The following is a 16,604-nucleotide window of genomic DNA, read 5'->3' as shown; positions in this document are numbered from 1 at the left end:
TAGAGCAGTGAGAAATCATGGAAGTGCCTTGAAAACTACGAATTGCTCTAGAAATGTGAATAAATGTGACTAACACTTTTTGCTGTATGCTGGACATTTGTACTTAGTAGAAGAAATTATTTGCAAGAAATATAATTTTGGCACTAGAAGGAAAATATGAATGCTTTGGTATTGCTAAAATTACTTTTTTGAGCCAGCCTGACATTAAATTCGAAAAGAAAAATATTTGAGAAGAATGACTGAAAATGAGCCCCATCTCCTGGTAGGAGGGAAAATGCAGGAAGGCTGACTAGCAGAGTGGCAGTTGTGTTTCTGTTCAAATAGGACAGGGGCACCAGGACAGTGACTATCCCCAGGAGATCTCCAAGGAGATCAAAGCAAGGAGTAAGGTAGGCCTCCAGCCTGGAGAAGCACAGGGCCCTAGACAGGGCAACTGGCCAGTTATGAAGAGAGATTCAAGCTCAAGCCTCATCATTGGGCTGGATCAAGGTGCCAGGCTGGGGTTGCTGGTCCCCAGTGATTACTTAGTCTCCTCTATGCAGATACAAGGCTTCCATTGTTTATGGACATGACTGTTCACCCACTTATCCAGACTAGGGCACTAGAAGTGAAGCGTTACTAAAACCTTCTCCCTTCTCTCTCACACCCTACCTCTTGTTGCTTGCTAAGTTTTGTTGATTTTCCTTCTCTTCACTCATCCCCATTCCCTACTGCACTGTGTGGTTCGGCACCTTTGGCTCTCATGTGGACATAGTTCTCTTCTCCTAGCTGGACCTCACTCTTCCAGTCAATCTATGGCTCTAATACATCCTCCATGTAGCAGCCAAAGTACCCTTTCTAAAACACCAGGAATCTGTCTTTCTAGTTTATTCTTCACCCCATGGCTTCTGCCCTCTCTCTACTCCCAGCTCCCACCAGTACTCCCAATAGAGCCTGTGACGCAGACACCACAGCCCACCTCATTCCCTGAGAGGCACACTCCTTTACACACCTGTGCCCATTACCCATTCTGTTGCCTCTGCCAAGACCCTCAACTCATCTTCAGGACTGGCTCCAATGTCTCCTTTTGCAGGAATTCTGTGCTCCATCAAACCCACAGTCTATTTATGGGCCATCACTCCCACTAGACAGTGGGTTACCAGGAGGGCAGGGCTCCCTTCATGACATTATCCTCAGCATCCAGCCAAGTGCCTGACCTATGACGAAGGCGACTCAGTGAACAATAGATGAATAAAGGGTGTAGATTTACTTTCTAACAGGGGCCTTTACAGTCCCAACTTTAACATATGACTGTGGTAGGATGTCAAGGTCTACAGCGCACTAGGGGGAGATCTCCCTCCACTCTCCTGGCATCATGCTTTCTACATTGATTCTTCAGTGCTATTGTACAGAGCTGTGCTGTCTACTCTAGAAGCCACTGGTCGCATGTGGCTATGAAACCCTTGAAACATAGCCAGTCTGAAATGTAGCTAATTCTTTAAGTGTAAGATGTACCTCCCTTTTTTTTCTTCTTTTCTTTTTTCTTTCTTTCTTTTTTTCTTTTTTTTTGAGATGGAGTCTTGCTCTGTTGCCTAGGCTGGAGTGCAATGGCGTGATCTCAGCTCACTGCAACCTCCACCTCCTGGGTTCAAGCGATTCTCATGCCTCAGCCTTTTGTGTAGCTGGAATTACAGGTGTGCACCACCACACCTGGCTAATTTTTGTATTTTTAGTAGAGACAGGGTTTCGCCACATTGGCCAGGCTGGTCTTGAACTTCTGACCTCAGGTGACTTGCCCACCTCAGCCTTCCAAAGTGCTGGGATTACAGGTGTGAGCCACCGCGCCCAGCCAGGATGTACCTCTCATTTTAAAGAGTTAGTACAAAAGAAACAATCAAAATATCTCATGAATAATTTTTATATTGAGCTCACATTCAAATGATAATATTTTGGTATATGGGGTTAAATAAAATACATTATTAAAATTAACTTCACCCGTTTCTTTAAACTTTAAAAAGTATGACCGCTAGACAATTTAAAATTACCTGCGTGGCTTGCATTCTTCTATTCCTGTGGGACATCGCTGTTATAGAGACTTGCCTGACAAGAGCAAATATTTAAATTGTTACAGTACCATTTTTTCCCACTAGTTATAAATGTTTTTGTTCATTGTAAAGCATTTTGAAAGTGTAATGATCAAAAATAGAAATCTTCACTGGTGAAATCTCTCTGAGATAGGCAGATACGCATTTTGGGGATATTTTCTTTCATTATCCTTTCATGTAGAAAACAAAACTGAAACCACACTACATAGCCTCTTGAGCACAAAGCTTTTTTCACTTGAAAGTGTATTGTAAATATTTCACCATGTTATTAAATATTGTTAGACAAAATGATTTTGGTGGGTACAGAGCATTCTGGTAGAGGTTCAGGTTCAGGGTACCAAATGGCATTCCTCTTCTCTGAGTTTTAAACCGGTGGAGTGTACACCCAGATATCAACAACCAATGATGAATGAAGACCTGCTTTATTAAGGGATATTTGGCCAGGCTCCCAACAACCCATCTTTCATCACATGGTGTAACATGCATTGGAGAACATAGCTTAGACCTGAATCTGAATCTGGAGACCTTCATTGTGTGTGTGTGTGTGTGTGTGAGAGAGAGAGAGAGAGAGAAAGAGAGAAAGAGATAGCAAGTGAGAACACACTATTTCCTAACTGGCCACATTAATGGGCACCATAGTTAAGGCCCCGGTGGGAAAAACCAACGTGATGGATGAGCCTCTGCCTTCAGCAGCCGTATCTTCCCAGGTGTGTCTACCACATGGCAGCTGCAAAGCTCAAGCAAGTCTTTTGTATCCAAGGAAGGAAGTATAAGAAGACATGGAAAGAGAACAAGAGTGCGTGTCAAGAATGTCCACTAACCATTATCACAGTGCAGTGTGACCCAGTGCATGTGCACGCTCTGGCCATGTTCAGCTGCTTCCATATTAGGGAAAAGTGAGTAGGAAGATGGAGGTGAAGAAAAGGCAGAAATGCCTTCCCCAGAACTTCCTCATACAAGGAGAGAAGGTAAAATGCTTTTCCCTGTGGGCTGCAATGTGGGTAGAGGACATTATACTCTCCCAACAAATTCCAGATAGTATAAATTCAAGCTGAGGTGTTGCTTGCTGTCCTAGCCAATATGGTGGTTTGGAATTGTCGTGTTGTCTTGGTGGATATTGATTGCCTCCAAGGATTAGAGGTAGATGAAAGCCATGGCTGCTTCTCTTCCCCAAGGTGTTGCTATCAGCTGATATGTTACCATGAAGTTTAATGAATTTTGCTGCCCAAGTGCCAACGTTTATTAGCAAGCAGAACCCGTAGCAGTCCTAGGTCTGATCTTGTATTCTTAGTGAAGCCCTCGCTCTCTGCCCTTTGGCACTTTTTTTTTTTTTTTTTTTGAGACAGTCTTGCTGTGTCGCCAGGCTGGAGTGCAGTGGCGTGATCTCAGCTCACTGCAACCTCTGCCTCCTGGGTTCAAACAATTCTCCTGCCTCAGCCTCCCAAGTAGCTAGGATTACAGGTACCTACCTTCATGCCTGGCTAATTTTTGTATTTTTAGTAGAGAAAGGGTTTTGCCATGTTGACCAGGCTGGTCTTGAACTCCTGAACTCAAGTGATCCACCCTCCTCAGGCTCCCAAAGTTCTAGAATTACAGACATGAGTCACTGCGCCCAGCCTGCCCTTTGGCACTCTGAAAAGCACCTTGCAGGAAAGGTTTACTGCAGGCAGATGTTGCAATGTTGCATTTAGTAGAATTGGTCAGCTTTCCAGTTGGATCAGGAAATAGCATCATCTGTCAAGTGGTGTAATATAGTATCACAATGAGATCTAGGCTAGGGTGTCCCACTGAAGTAGACTGTTGGGTTCCTGAGATTCTTATCTTCCATTTACACTCTAGTGGAGATAGACTAACCAACCCACATGTTTGATCACTACTCCTTTCAACAGTAAGAAATTATTTCAAATATCCCTAACGCAAAATTAATAAATCCCATAGTATAGATTAAGAATTTGCTATTTGAAGTGATTGTCATAGAGTTTCTGGATTTGGAACTTCTGATAAGGATCTTTCAGATTTTAACTAACACTCCTAAGGTGTATATTTTCTGATTAGCATTCTTCAAAGGCTAACTAACCTACCCTATAAGGTAGATTGAAACTAATTTACACACACACACACACACACACACACACTACACTTCCTATTCTGATGTACTTTAAAATAAATTATTGACGTTTATTTTAAATGAAAATTCTAAAAAAATCTAGGGAATGGTACAATCCCAAACTTACTTTTCAAAGCCCTCAGTGAAAAAATTAGTCTAGAAACATTGTAAAAATAGATTTATTCATGAATTCCTTGCTTCAAACTGTGGGTTTGTTAAAACAAAAGAAGTTGAGCCAGGATAGGTTTGATGCATGACATATTTTCTAGTTTTTCTTTTCCCAGCCCATTTTAGTATTTCCTTTTTCAGTGTCAGATATTTGGGGGAGAGGTGCAAACTGTAAAAAATTTTATTAGAAACACAAAACACAACAAAACATCCCCACAAACCAGAACTGAACCAGCAATAGTAGGAATATGAAAAATTAGGTCTGTGGTTTCTCTTTGGCAGTGAATTGACTTTGCTGTTTACAGCTGCTGTTGCTCAGACTTTATGTGTCTTTTTGAGGATGTGCAAGCAGAGCTGACTGCTATTTGTTTCTGCTAACACAGCTCGATCTGGGATTCCTGGGGTTAGAGCGGATGTATTCTTTTATGAACTGAGTAATTAGTCCATCTGGTGATATTCTCAGAAAGGTGCTGGGACAGGAGAATTAACCTCAATCCTATTTCACATGGCTGTTATGGGAGTTAAGAGATAAAGTTTATGAAAGTGCTTTGTAAACTGTAAAGAGTTATTTATTTACCATTATTATGATTACCAGTAGCTTCATAAACCCTTTCTCTACACAACCTGGATGCTTGTGTGCATTTTATTAACAGATATGTACGTAGAGAGACCCTTACATTTTCAGAGCTTATGTTTCAGTCAATGAATACATATGTATTGAACACCTACTAGCAGCAATGTGCCTGGAACAAGCACAGACTCTGGCTTTTGCTCTTGAGGTCCATCAATACCATGAGAGAAGCAAAATATACACAGACACAGCTAGAGAAGAAGACACCATTTCCTTAAGTACCACATTTGCTACTCGCTTAACAAAATTAGAGAAGGTAAATTCTGGGTGCCAGATTAGTGGAGGATATATCCCAATGGATTCATTTTCATTTTAAGTATTTTTTCCATTTTGCATTCTCATTTCTTGGGAGTCAAAAGTGGACATCTGGGATGTATTTGGGGCGAGCTCAATTTTCATTTTCTTGAGTTCTCTCTAAAAATTTTCCACAGGCACAAGAGCAATCAGGTATTTGCTGTTTCCTTGATTTATATCTCTCCCCTCCCTTCTCCCCAACACCACCTTAGGTCATTTGATTTCCTGTTCAAACAGCAATTCCTCAGGACAGAACCTTTTGCCTTAATCTTTTACAATCAGCTTCAAACCATTCTCCTCTGTTGTTTGATGCTTGATGAATCTTTCGGTAATTTACTGTCTGCTTTTGGCCCAGTTGAAATTCTTATTTATGTCCAGAAAGAAGAGCTCTGTAAGTTATAGAGGGGTTGGAAAATTTTCTGAATGGCTGCTCAGGCAATGCCATAGCTTATCTGGGAAGAAAGGATGAGTGTGAGTGAGTGACTGTGTGTGTGTGTGTGTTTGTGGGTGTGTGTGTCTGTGTGTGTTTTGCAAAGTGCTGTTGAGAAAACAGATTGAGTTGGAGGTGCTCCCTTCTCTTCGAATCTCCTCTGCCCTCTGTCTTAGGTTGTAATTTTCATTCTGCTTTCAGGACTTTCCCATCCTAAGGTATTTGCTGAGGAAAATTAACAAAGATAAAGTCATTATGGCTCCTAGTGATTTTAAATCTTTTATTATTCTTCTGATAAAAACAAAAGCAAAACCTAACAGCAATCCACAGAAGAGAGAAGCAACAGGGCCCCTACAACCCATTTAAGAGTCTAATTTCTAGAAGAGTTGTTTGAGTCTCAAAAATACCATCACAACCCTCCTTCAATCTCTCTCCTAACCAGCATCACTGGACAGGGAGTGGAGGGAATGTTATGAGGAGAACGACAGCCAGCTGGCCACAGCTTATGTGTGCATATCTGTGTTTAGAAGCCTCCTGCAACTCTCTTCTTGAGAAGTTTTGGCATCTTCTAGCATTCACCACCGGTGCATGAGACCTGAAGAGGTTGAGCTTTTCTAAACATCTTGGCATCAAGGTACCTCCTGGACTTTCCCTTGTGGTTTTACTGTCGCAGATTTGAAGAATAACTGTCTCAGGTAGCCACTGAGTCACTCTGAGAACAGCACTTAGCAGAGTTGATATTCTTCTCATTTGCGTGATTATTTATTATTTTTTGCCCATGCCAGAATGCCGGTTCTCAGAGGGTGGTGGCCTTGTCTCATGTATTCTTCCAGAAGAGGTCCTAGCACATGGTGGACGCTCCATCAATATTAGTTGAATAAATTCCAGATTCCACAGACCCTGCCTTTCAACTAAGGGGAGAAGAAAAATCTTCTAAGACGTTTGAGGAATGTGGATTTTCATGGGGTTGCTTTATTTAACGGTAAGGAATTCAGAAGAGGCACCCCTCCTGACAAATGTGACTCCGGAAGGTCCCTTGAAGGGTCATGTCATTGGCTGTCATGAATGTGGATCTCTTGGATCCACAAGCAGAAAGGAGAAGCAGAGATGAGGTGGGCGGAGCAGGAGGCGTGGAGATGGAGCATGCTGGGGACAGAGAGGAGGTAGGGAGATGTAGATAGAGAAAATGTGTCCACCTCCTGGGCTACAGAGTTCATATCTTTAAAAAGTTAGTATCTTCAAAGTTAATAAAATATTTTTTAAAGAGACCACCCCGATTTATTTTATTTTCAGATTATAAATTAATGCAAGCTCATCATAAAACTAAAGCAGAATTCAAGTAGAGAAGAAAATCAGCATTAATCTCACCACTTGGTCAGTTCACTTTGTGAACATTTTGCTAGGTTTCTTTTTTTTTCTCTACACACTCATACTTCTCTTGTTTTGGTTTGACATATTTGATTACATAATGTGCACCAGTTTCGCACCTTGCTATTTTCACGAAATGCCATGAAAAGTTCTTTTTTGTTACTTAGTATTATTAAAAATGCTTTAAAACATCATTTTTAATGGCTACGTAATCTTCTGTTTTATGGCTACATCATAAATCCTGTTGCACAATTTTTTTCAGGTTTTTTTTTTTTTTTTGTAATTATAGGTGAGTTAGTGATAAACATCTTTGTGAATGAACTACTGCCCTCACTGTTTGATTATTTCATTCAGGTGAGTTGCCAGAAGCAAAATTACAGGGCCTGAGCATAGGAATTTTTTACAGACCTTGAAGTATGGTGCTGGATTGCTTTTCAGAGGCTTTGTACCAATTTACATGGAGTATTTCTATTTTGGGTCCCCCTCCTGGAACAGGGAAAGATTTTCTAGCTCGAGAGAGAGAATGACCTGTAGTGAGATTTGGATCAGAATTTCATGCTTTGTAAATCATTGATTTTAGGTTTCTCCCACTTTCTGTGTTTATTTACCTTCTATTCTCTTGCAGTAATTTTAGAAATGTCATTGGGAAAATTCCAGACTGTTTCCATGGTGCTCAGAGCAGACAGCAAAGGGAGTTTGGTCCGTGCTGTGGACAGAGCTGCCAAGAGTGGGGGACCATGTCCTGTGGTGGGGGTTGGTGGGGGAGGGGGTCCAACCTATGATGGCAAAAGGAGACCAAATGAGACACATCATGGGAAAGGTGACACATGGGATTGTAGTGATGGTGCTGAGGAGTGGAGATTTGAGCTGATCCTAAATTTTGGAGGTTCTCATTTTTGTTTTAACAAGAGTAAGATTTCTTGATAGCAGGCTGGACTGGATCAGTGATTTTCAAATTTTCCTTCCTTTTCCCAGAACTTTTGAATTCTATGGTGGTGCTTGAGTTAAACAAACAATTTTAAGGTCATATGCACCTAATTTAAAACTGTGTTAGTAGTGGTAATAAGTATCAACACATACACATATAAATGTATACAGAATGTCATATTTTAACACCACATGGACCTGAGGGTAGACATGCACTAACTGGTTTTAGAGCAGACTTTGAATGAAGCATCTGTCTCTTGAATTGAGGAGAGCTCTGAGGTTGGAAGGGCAGCGTGATTTGACCAGCTGCTGCAGCAGCAGCAACATTGTCCGTCAAACCAAGATGGACTTTTATCTTGGGGAAAGTGAATCAGAAACTTCATGTTACAGAGTAAACAAAACAGAATATAGAGCCCGGATGCTGAAGCAGATCGAAAACTGCAAATGCCCTGTTTAACTCTCAGCTTAAATCTGGTCACAATAGCCCTCATGTTCTCTTTGCTAGACTTTATTATATATATGCAAACAGACACCAATCATTTTTGACTGTTATATGTACAGCGGGTCCATTTTCATTTGAAAAAGAGTTCCTCTGAGGACCCTTTCAAACACTAACATTTTCTGATCAATAGGCTGACTTTATTATCCCATTTGATGGATAGATAAGTTGAGGCATTAAGTAAAGTCCTGCAGAGAGCTGGCTTTGCAGTTTAGTCTCTGTCAGATTTTGAGCAAGTTAGTTTAGTTCCCTGAGCCTCAGTGTTCTCATTTCTAAAATGGGAATAATAGTACCACTCTGCAGTGCCGTTATGAGGGTGGAAATCAAACCCAATCTTTTCCTTTGCTCAGTGGCTAGGCTTTGGGAATGGGCATCGAATTCACCTTTGCCAAATGCTGACTCTTCCCTCTTGTCCATGCTGGCCTCATTCTTGCCGTGACTGTTTAATGTACTCTGGTAAGCTTTAGGCATAGAAGAGGAAAGAAATACATGTATTGCCTACATACCCATTGGAACTTGGGATACTTTAAAACATGCAGTCTTATTACAGTGATTCTTCTGTAACAGCATTATTTATTTTCTAGTCTGGGGAACAAAAAGCCTTCTTTTCCTTTCTTCCATTAATACATTGAAATCCAGTAGCATAGAATCTCTTAGAATCATTTCTTGTATTGCTTCCTAACTTGACCTTAACATTCTGTGTGACCTTTCGAGCCCTTTTTTTGTTTTTTTAAACCTCTCTCAACCTCTGCTTCCTGTAAAATGAGGTGGTTGGGTCAGGTGACATCAACAGTCCTTACAGCTTTTCAGTTTTTAAATTCTACAAAGACTTAGGAGTAAAACCTTGAAGTGTTACGTTTCTTTTCTGCAGGGAGGAAAAAAATTACTGTTATTTTAAATTGGCCACGTGGGGTCGCTAGTGAACTAAGAGACTGGTTCGCGAAGTTGGTACTGTAAATGTGCGGTGCTTCAGCGAACAGATTCTGGGGGTGGTTTATGAAATTTTCTTTTTGTCTCTCCCTTCAGCTCCAAAATTCACTCAAAGACTTGATCGCATCATTAGTGTTGAGAACCATAAGTAGCTGCCAGGGACTGTGTTCAGAGCCAGGCCATGGTATCTCATGCCCACCTCAAAAGAAAAGAAAAAGGAAAAAAACATGGTAATCCTGGGGTGCAACTGGCTCTCCTTTTAGACTCTAACTCAAGCTGCTACGTAATGTGGCCTTGCAATTCCTTGACTTAAGAAGTAGGTCCTGCAAAGTTAAACTGGGTGGTATAAAACATGCCTTAGTGATGGAGTCAACCTTTGTCTCAAAGAATCTGGAGTTACCAAAGGCAAGAGCATAGCAAAATTCTCACTGAAGAGCTGATGAGCGTCTCTCTTGGCAATTTTCCTGGTGGGCTTTGCTGATGGTTGAGGTGGGGTGGGGTGGGTGGCAACAGTCTTGAATGACTGTAGAAATCAAGGAGGGTTCATTAAACAAAAAGTAAATAAAACAAAATAAAAATTTGGAAAGCTCAGTATCTTCCCACACCAGGGACAGTGTGCCCACAGCACGCTCGGCACAGACCAGACGCTTTATGGAAAGTCAGCTGAACCTTGCCCTCGGGATGCAAGGAAAAAAAATGTCTTTTCTGCCAGAAGTGTTGTATAAACATCCTTTTCCTACGATCTTGGATCCTGATCCTATAGCTCCAGGACCCAGAGGAGTGTAGGGAAAGTGTCTTAATGGAGACGGATTTCGAACTCCTGCTGTCCCCTTTCAGATCGTAAATTACTGTTAATGCTGTTTATACTCTTCCCCCTTCCTCCCTTAATAGTTTTAGAAACAGTAATTGACAACAAAATAGAGCCGCAAAGGGTGTAAGGGAGCCCTGCTTGGCTGGCTGAGAAGCAGCCAACTAAGTGTCTGTTCATCGTGCACATACCTGCAGCAAAAGTTAAAGATTTACCTACCCAGGTGCCCTTCCTTGCCTTCCTTTCGTCATTTTGCTGTGATGGAGCAGGGTACGTCTCAATTTCAATTAACTGGAAAGAGAAAAGTTGTGTGTGTTTGTCTGCTTGCTTTTTGTCCACCCTGCTCCCGGTATGGGAGGCTGCACAAAGCTGGTGTGGGCTGTGGAGCCTCGGGAGGAAGCTGCTCAGAAGTGGATCCCAAGATCTCTGGGTTCTGTCTGCCTGGGTGTTGTCTTGTTTTGTGGTGCACGGTCCCCGGAAGCAGTTTCCTAAGACAATTCCAGCGTGAGGAACATTCCCAGGCTTGAAGTTGGGGAGAGCTGGATTTAAATCCTAGCTCAACCTACTTATTTAGCTGTCAACTTAACCTCTTAGAGCCTCAGTATTCTCCTCTGTAAAATGGGGATAATACAGGTTGAATATCCTTCATCCAAAAATCCAAAACCCGAAATGCTCCAAAATGCAAAATTTTTGGATTTCTCATCCAAACTTTTGTCATTGAGTGCTGACACGACGTTCAAAGGAAATGCTCATGGGAACATTTCAGATTTTGGATTCTCAGAGTAAAGATGCTGAACCCACAAGTATAATGCAAGTATTCTAAAATTAGAAAAAAAAATCTGAAATCCAAAATACTTCTGGTCCCAAGCATTTTGGATAAGGGATACTCAACCTGTAACAATATTCCCCTAAGGGAGTGGTTTGGAAGATTAAATAAAGCTGTGTTTCTAGAAAAAGTGACTGAGGCCTAGCAAGACATCCATGAATGCCTGTTCTTTTTTCCCTCTTGACTTGTGCTGTCCAAGATGGTAGTCACATGGGGCTATTGAGCACTTGAAGTCTGGCTACTTGAAACTGACAAGTTCTGTAAGTAGGGAATACACACCAGATATCAAAGACTTAGTAGAGAAAAAAAAATGTAAAACATCTCATTAATAATGTTTTATACTGATTACATACTGAAATTTTAATATGTTGTAAATATTGGATAAAATATATTCTTTATTATTATTATTATTATTATTTTTGAGACAGAGTCTCTGTCGCCCAGGCTGGAATGCAGTGGTACGATCTCCACTCACTGCAAGCTCCACCTCCCGGGTTCACACCATTCTCCTGCCTCAGCCTCCCGTGTAGCTGGGACTACAGGCGCCTGCCACTGTGCCCGGCTAATTTTTGTATTTTTAGTAGAGACGGGGTTTCACCATGTTAGCTAGGATGGTCTCGATCTCCTGACCTCGTGATCCACCCGTCTCGGCCTCCCAAAGTGCTGGGATTACAAGCGTGAGCCACCGCGCCCGGCCGGATAAAATATATTCTAAAAGTTAATTTTACCTTTTTTTAACTTTAAAAAATGTGGCTACTAGAAAATTCAGAATTAGATATGTAGCTTGTATTTGTGGCTCACATTATGTTTCTCTTGGGCTGTGCTTCTGTAGTTTCTCTTTTACTCACCCTCTATTCAAATTCTTTCCTTCTCTTAAGGCCTTGCTCAAGCTTTGCTGTCTTTTTGGGTCCTTTGGGTCGATCTTTCCCTTCCCTAAAATCTCCTAGGGGTTTTGTCATGGAGGCAGTCACATAATGTGTATTTGTGGGCTGAATTTAAGCAGGAAAAGCAAATAAAGTGTTTAGCCCAGTGTCTGGCACATCACAAACAAAATACTATGTTTTTTTTTTTTTTTTTTTTTGAGATTACCATCGGGGTCTGGCTACCTAGTTCAGACCTGGTTTTCTGCTGCTTTGCATCCTTCTTATGTGTTTAGTCTCTCTTCCTTGTGTGTTTAGTCTTGTCGAATATGCCTGTGAGGATAGAGAACCTGCCTGTTTTCCCTGCGTTTGTTCTTAACCCACAAGGCAGCTCTAGCACAGTGGATTCTCCCCTATGATTATTCATGGACAAAGCCAGCGCCTGTTGATTGACTTGTCATCTTGGAGTCATTTGCCATTCTTTCCATTCTTTCCTTCATTCCACAGGTTCTTCTTGGGATGCTTTTTCACCACTCTTTCTTCATTGAGCTAACTCTTTTGCATCCTGAAAACAGTAATCGAGGTCAACATGTATAACACTCACTATATATTCACCATATTCTAAGTAGTTTATGTATATGAATAAAGTTAATCCTCACGGCTGCCCTGTAGGGTGAGTATTATCATTTAACTCATCCTTCAGATAAGGAACCTGAAACACAGAAATTGAGTAACTCATCCAAGGCCGCAAAACTAGTGAGGGGTGGGGGCTGGATTCAAATCCAGTACTACGGTCCCAGAAACCGTAGTACTCTGAATCACCAGGCTCAAAGTCACCTTCACCACAAGCCCTTCTGGAGCACTGCTCCTAAATTTTCAACATACCACTTGGCCCTTCCATCATACCCAGCCCCACGTGAGTATCTGTTGTAGGCCTTATTCCATATGATTGCAATTCCTGGTTTCCTCTTCAGTTCCCCTCATTGCCCTGTGATCTCCCTGAGGATCCCAGTGAATCCCTGTGAAAGAAGGAGCATGGCTTTAGGCTGCAGGGGACAGATTCTCCCAGGATCCAAAGACATGAGACTTAAAGAAGTTCTTCCTCTTTCATGTCATCAAACTGTTCATTTTTTCCCATACCTCTTTTAGCAATCTGTAACCATCTTGTTTGTTTTCATTTACTTGATCAAAACAAAACAAAAAAACCTTTCCTTCCCCCCAAGAATGAAGGCAGAGAATTTATCTGTCTTGTTTGCTGCTTTACTTCAGTGCCTGACACAGAATGTATATTCAGTAAATATATGTCAGGCGAATAAATGAATGAATGAATTTATTGTGCTTCTATTATATGCCAGGCACTGTGTAGACACCATGGTTCTTGCCTTTACAAGGTGAACAAGTTTATGGAGGGTGACGGGGAAGACAGGGCAAGAGGCAGTAACTATATAGAAACGGAGAAAGAACAGGGAGCTTGGCTTCTCATTGAGCTCCTTTCTGTCCATTGGTGGCAGTTGAGGTATTTGCATGAGAAGAAGAGAGAATTCACAGAACTAGCATTATTTTACTTTCTGTCTTTACAGAGGTATATTTGGCTGTTTTGTGAGACATTCTGGGAAGAAAAAACAAACAAACAAAAAAGAACAGGGAGTTTGGAGAGCCAAAAAGAAGAAGGATTTAGCACTGGGTGAGGGGAAGTCCAGAAAGGATTTCTGCAGAAAGTGACAACTAAGAGACCTGAAACATAGTTGGGAAATGACCAAGCAGAAGACAAAGGAAAGAGCTGAGTAAGGAAGGAGAAGAGAGATGTTTCAGGTAGAGGGAAGGAGAGGTAGGAAAGGCCTGGCAATCCGGTTATTTTCAGGTCTGTTGGGTGCAAATGCTAGAAAGGAGGAGCTTCATGAATTTTGGGCACCTTGATGTCCAAGCCATGGCAGAATTGGACTTCCCTTCATGTATTCCTTTTTCCACCCCCCACCAACTGTCTTTGTTGCCTTCATTGTTCCCAAAGCCTCCTTTTCATCCTTGTTTCTTCCTGGCTGGAATAGGTTCAGTGGAACCATATTCCTCCGACAGTTTGCATTGCTTCACTTGCTCAGGAGTCTGTAGCACTGCCAGCTGCCTCTGGGAATGGAATTTCTTACATTTATCTCATGATCTATACTTTTCTGTCTATTTTTGCATGTTATCCTTTGATCCTCGCAGCAACTGTGTGAGTTCTCTCAATTCTTAGCCGAAACCTAAAACGTGTCTATTCTCAGCCTCTTACCCCCATCCCACTGCGATTCTCTTAAGTGTACTACTCTTCTTTCCTCTTCCCTACACAGATGCTTGAATCTGCCAAGAAATTTGTTTCCCTTTCTCTCTCTATGTATATCATGTAAGAACCCCTAAGCCAAAAACACACCATCTGATGAATACTTAGGCCAGTAGGGTATAGTATTTATACTCAGATCTGTACTTTTGATATGTTCTGGGAGGTCAGAGATATTTGGTCTTAGATTTCATGCTTTGTGTGTTTCCTTTGTTTTTGAGACTGTCAAGGTCTATTCTGTCTTTGGACAGCTTGGACTACTTAGACTTTTCTTTTCAGAGTGAGTTTTGATGTGTCTGCTCATGGGGTCTAACCACTGGTCCTAGTTCTACAGTTAGGTCCAGGAGGGCAGAATAGCTGAGTAGCTACATGCATCTGAATCTTGGCTTGCCACTTCCTGCCAGCTTTGGGAGGCTATCAAGACATTCTGCTTTCTGTGTATCAGCCACTCCTCTGTAAAATCAGGCAAATGGTAAGTATGCAAACTCACTGAATGTTCGCTGTTATCATCATCATTATTATTACTCCTTGTGGCTATAGTAAACAAGAGAAGAGTGGGTTTAGAATGGCCTGGTGTAGTATACCTGGAGCTCACACTTTATGAAATGCAAATTTTACTCACCTCTCAGCAAAAGGGAAGAAATATTCTTAAGTCAAATGCATACCATTCCAGGTTATTTCTCTTAGAGATTTGATACTATCACTCTGATAGTGAAGTTTTAATTGATGCAGGATACTTTCTTCAAGAAGCTACAATCTTTCCCTACATTCTTAAGATTATATCACAATAGTATTTATAGATATAAGGTATAGCTGGTGGCAGCTCTCTTTTGTATTATTTTTAATTGACACATAATAGTTGTACATATTTATGGAGTACATTGTGGTATTTCAATACATGTATACAATGTAGAATATCCAAATTAGGATAATTAGCATATCTATCACCTCCAACATTTATCATTTCTTTGAGATGGGATTATTCAAAACCTGCTCTTCTAGCTATTAAAAAATATATGATAAATGGTCGCTTTTAATTATAGTCACCCTACAGTGCTCTAGTACACTAAAAGTTGTTCATCTTATCTAGCTGTGCTCTAGATCCATTAGCCAACCATTGGCCATTCCCTCCTCCCACCATGGCAGTGGCTCTCTTTTTGCCGGCAGGAAGGGATGCCAGCATGGGTGGCCTTATCCCCTGGGCATGTTCGCTCTGGATAATGGCCTTGAGTGGGAACTTGCCTTTTACCTGTGAGCTGCCATTGACATCCACTGGGAAGGCCAACAGCATATCCACCAGTAGCAAAGAATTATTCTTTGGGAAGCACACAGTGGGGAGACAGAGGAAGCAGGACTGTTGCCAGCAGGAGAATGGGTGAAGGGAATCCATCCAAGTAACTCTCCCCTCCATGTGCCACAACTAGGGATCTTTCGGAAAGACGATGGGTGAGCTGGCGTGTGGCAATCAGAAATGGGGGAGTGTCCTGGAAGGGGAGCCCAGGAGCCCAAGATGCAGGCCACGTAGCTACCCAGACTCCTCCATGTATGAGTTGGGAGCAGCATGAACATTTCATGGAGATCTGAACTCTATTACTAGTGTATCCTAGCCATTTGGGATTTTTTTTTTTTTTTTTTTTTTTTTTTTTTAAAGGAGGAAATGAAGGAGAAAGAGAATGGAATTTTCCTTCCTTTCTGGGCAGAGATCTCAAAGCACACAAATTGAAACAAATGAGTAAATTATATTTCCTTTAAACTACAGTATAGTTAGACTTGATGCATTCAGAATGTAAGTAATGTCATCTCCTGATTCTTTTGTTATGAAAGGAACCTGAATTCAAGATGACAACTGATCTTCGAGGCTTTAGCCAGAGGAAGTTAAGCTGGACAAACAAACCTGGATACTCCCAGTCTACTTGTTAAAAAATTATTTTCTGATTCTGGTTTCTATTCAGCTGTTGGGCAAAACAAATGCATAATTAAGAACTTCACCTTTGACAGTTTAGCTCTTCTTATTTTTTTTTAAACACAAATAGGAATTTTCCATTTTCATATAGTAATATCAAGATACTCTGCTACATTGAATCCACCAGTAGGTTTTGAAAATAAGCATAACAAACCATATAAAAAATAAGAAAATCCACTTTTAGGGTTTTAGATTCATGGCGTTTAATTGTTCGTCTATTTTCATGATAAGGTGAGACTGGTCTCGTGTCACCGGAGGGACTATATCCTGCTGTTTTTTTTCCCATCCTCATTTACAATGATTATGTTATCAGGCTGGCCAGGCAAAAGGGTGGAGCAACTATAATTTCAAAGCAGGATTAGGTTGAAATAACGAGGTCACCAAGTTGTGGTTACCAA

General features: G+C 41.2%; 1 long non-coding RNA gene and 1 other non-coding gene across 2 annotated transcripts in view; both read left to right on the top strand.

The window, feature by feature from the left end:
• The window catches only part of LOC144341129 (uncharacterized), a 303,995-nt gene that overhangs the window by 122,354 nt on the left and 165,037 nt on the right, over positions 1–16,604 (top strand). The window lies entirely within an intron of this gene.
• On the top strand, positions 13,406–13,542 carry LOC114678560 (small nucleolar RNA SNORA75). Its single transcript, XR_003729996.1, has one exon. It is a non-coding gene; the product is annotated as a small nucleolar RNA SNORA75 (small nucleolar RNA).

This window comes from Macaca mulatta, chromosome 5, assembly GCF_049350105.2.
Source record: "Macaca mulatta isolate MMU2019108-1 chromosome 5, T2T-MMU8v2.0, whole genome shotgun sequence".
NCBI lineage: Eukaryota > Metazoa > Chordata > Mammalia > Primates > Cercopithecidae > Macaca > Macaca mulatta.
Note: the sequence above shows the minus strand (reverse complement) of the source record. Positions and strands in the feature narration are given on the sequence as shown.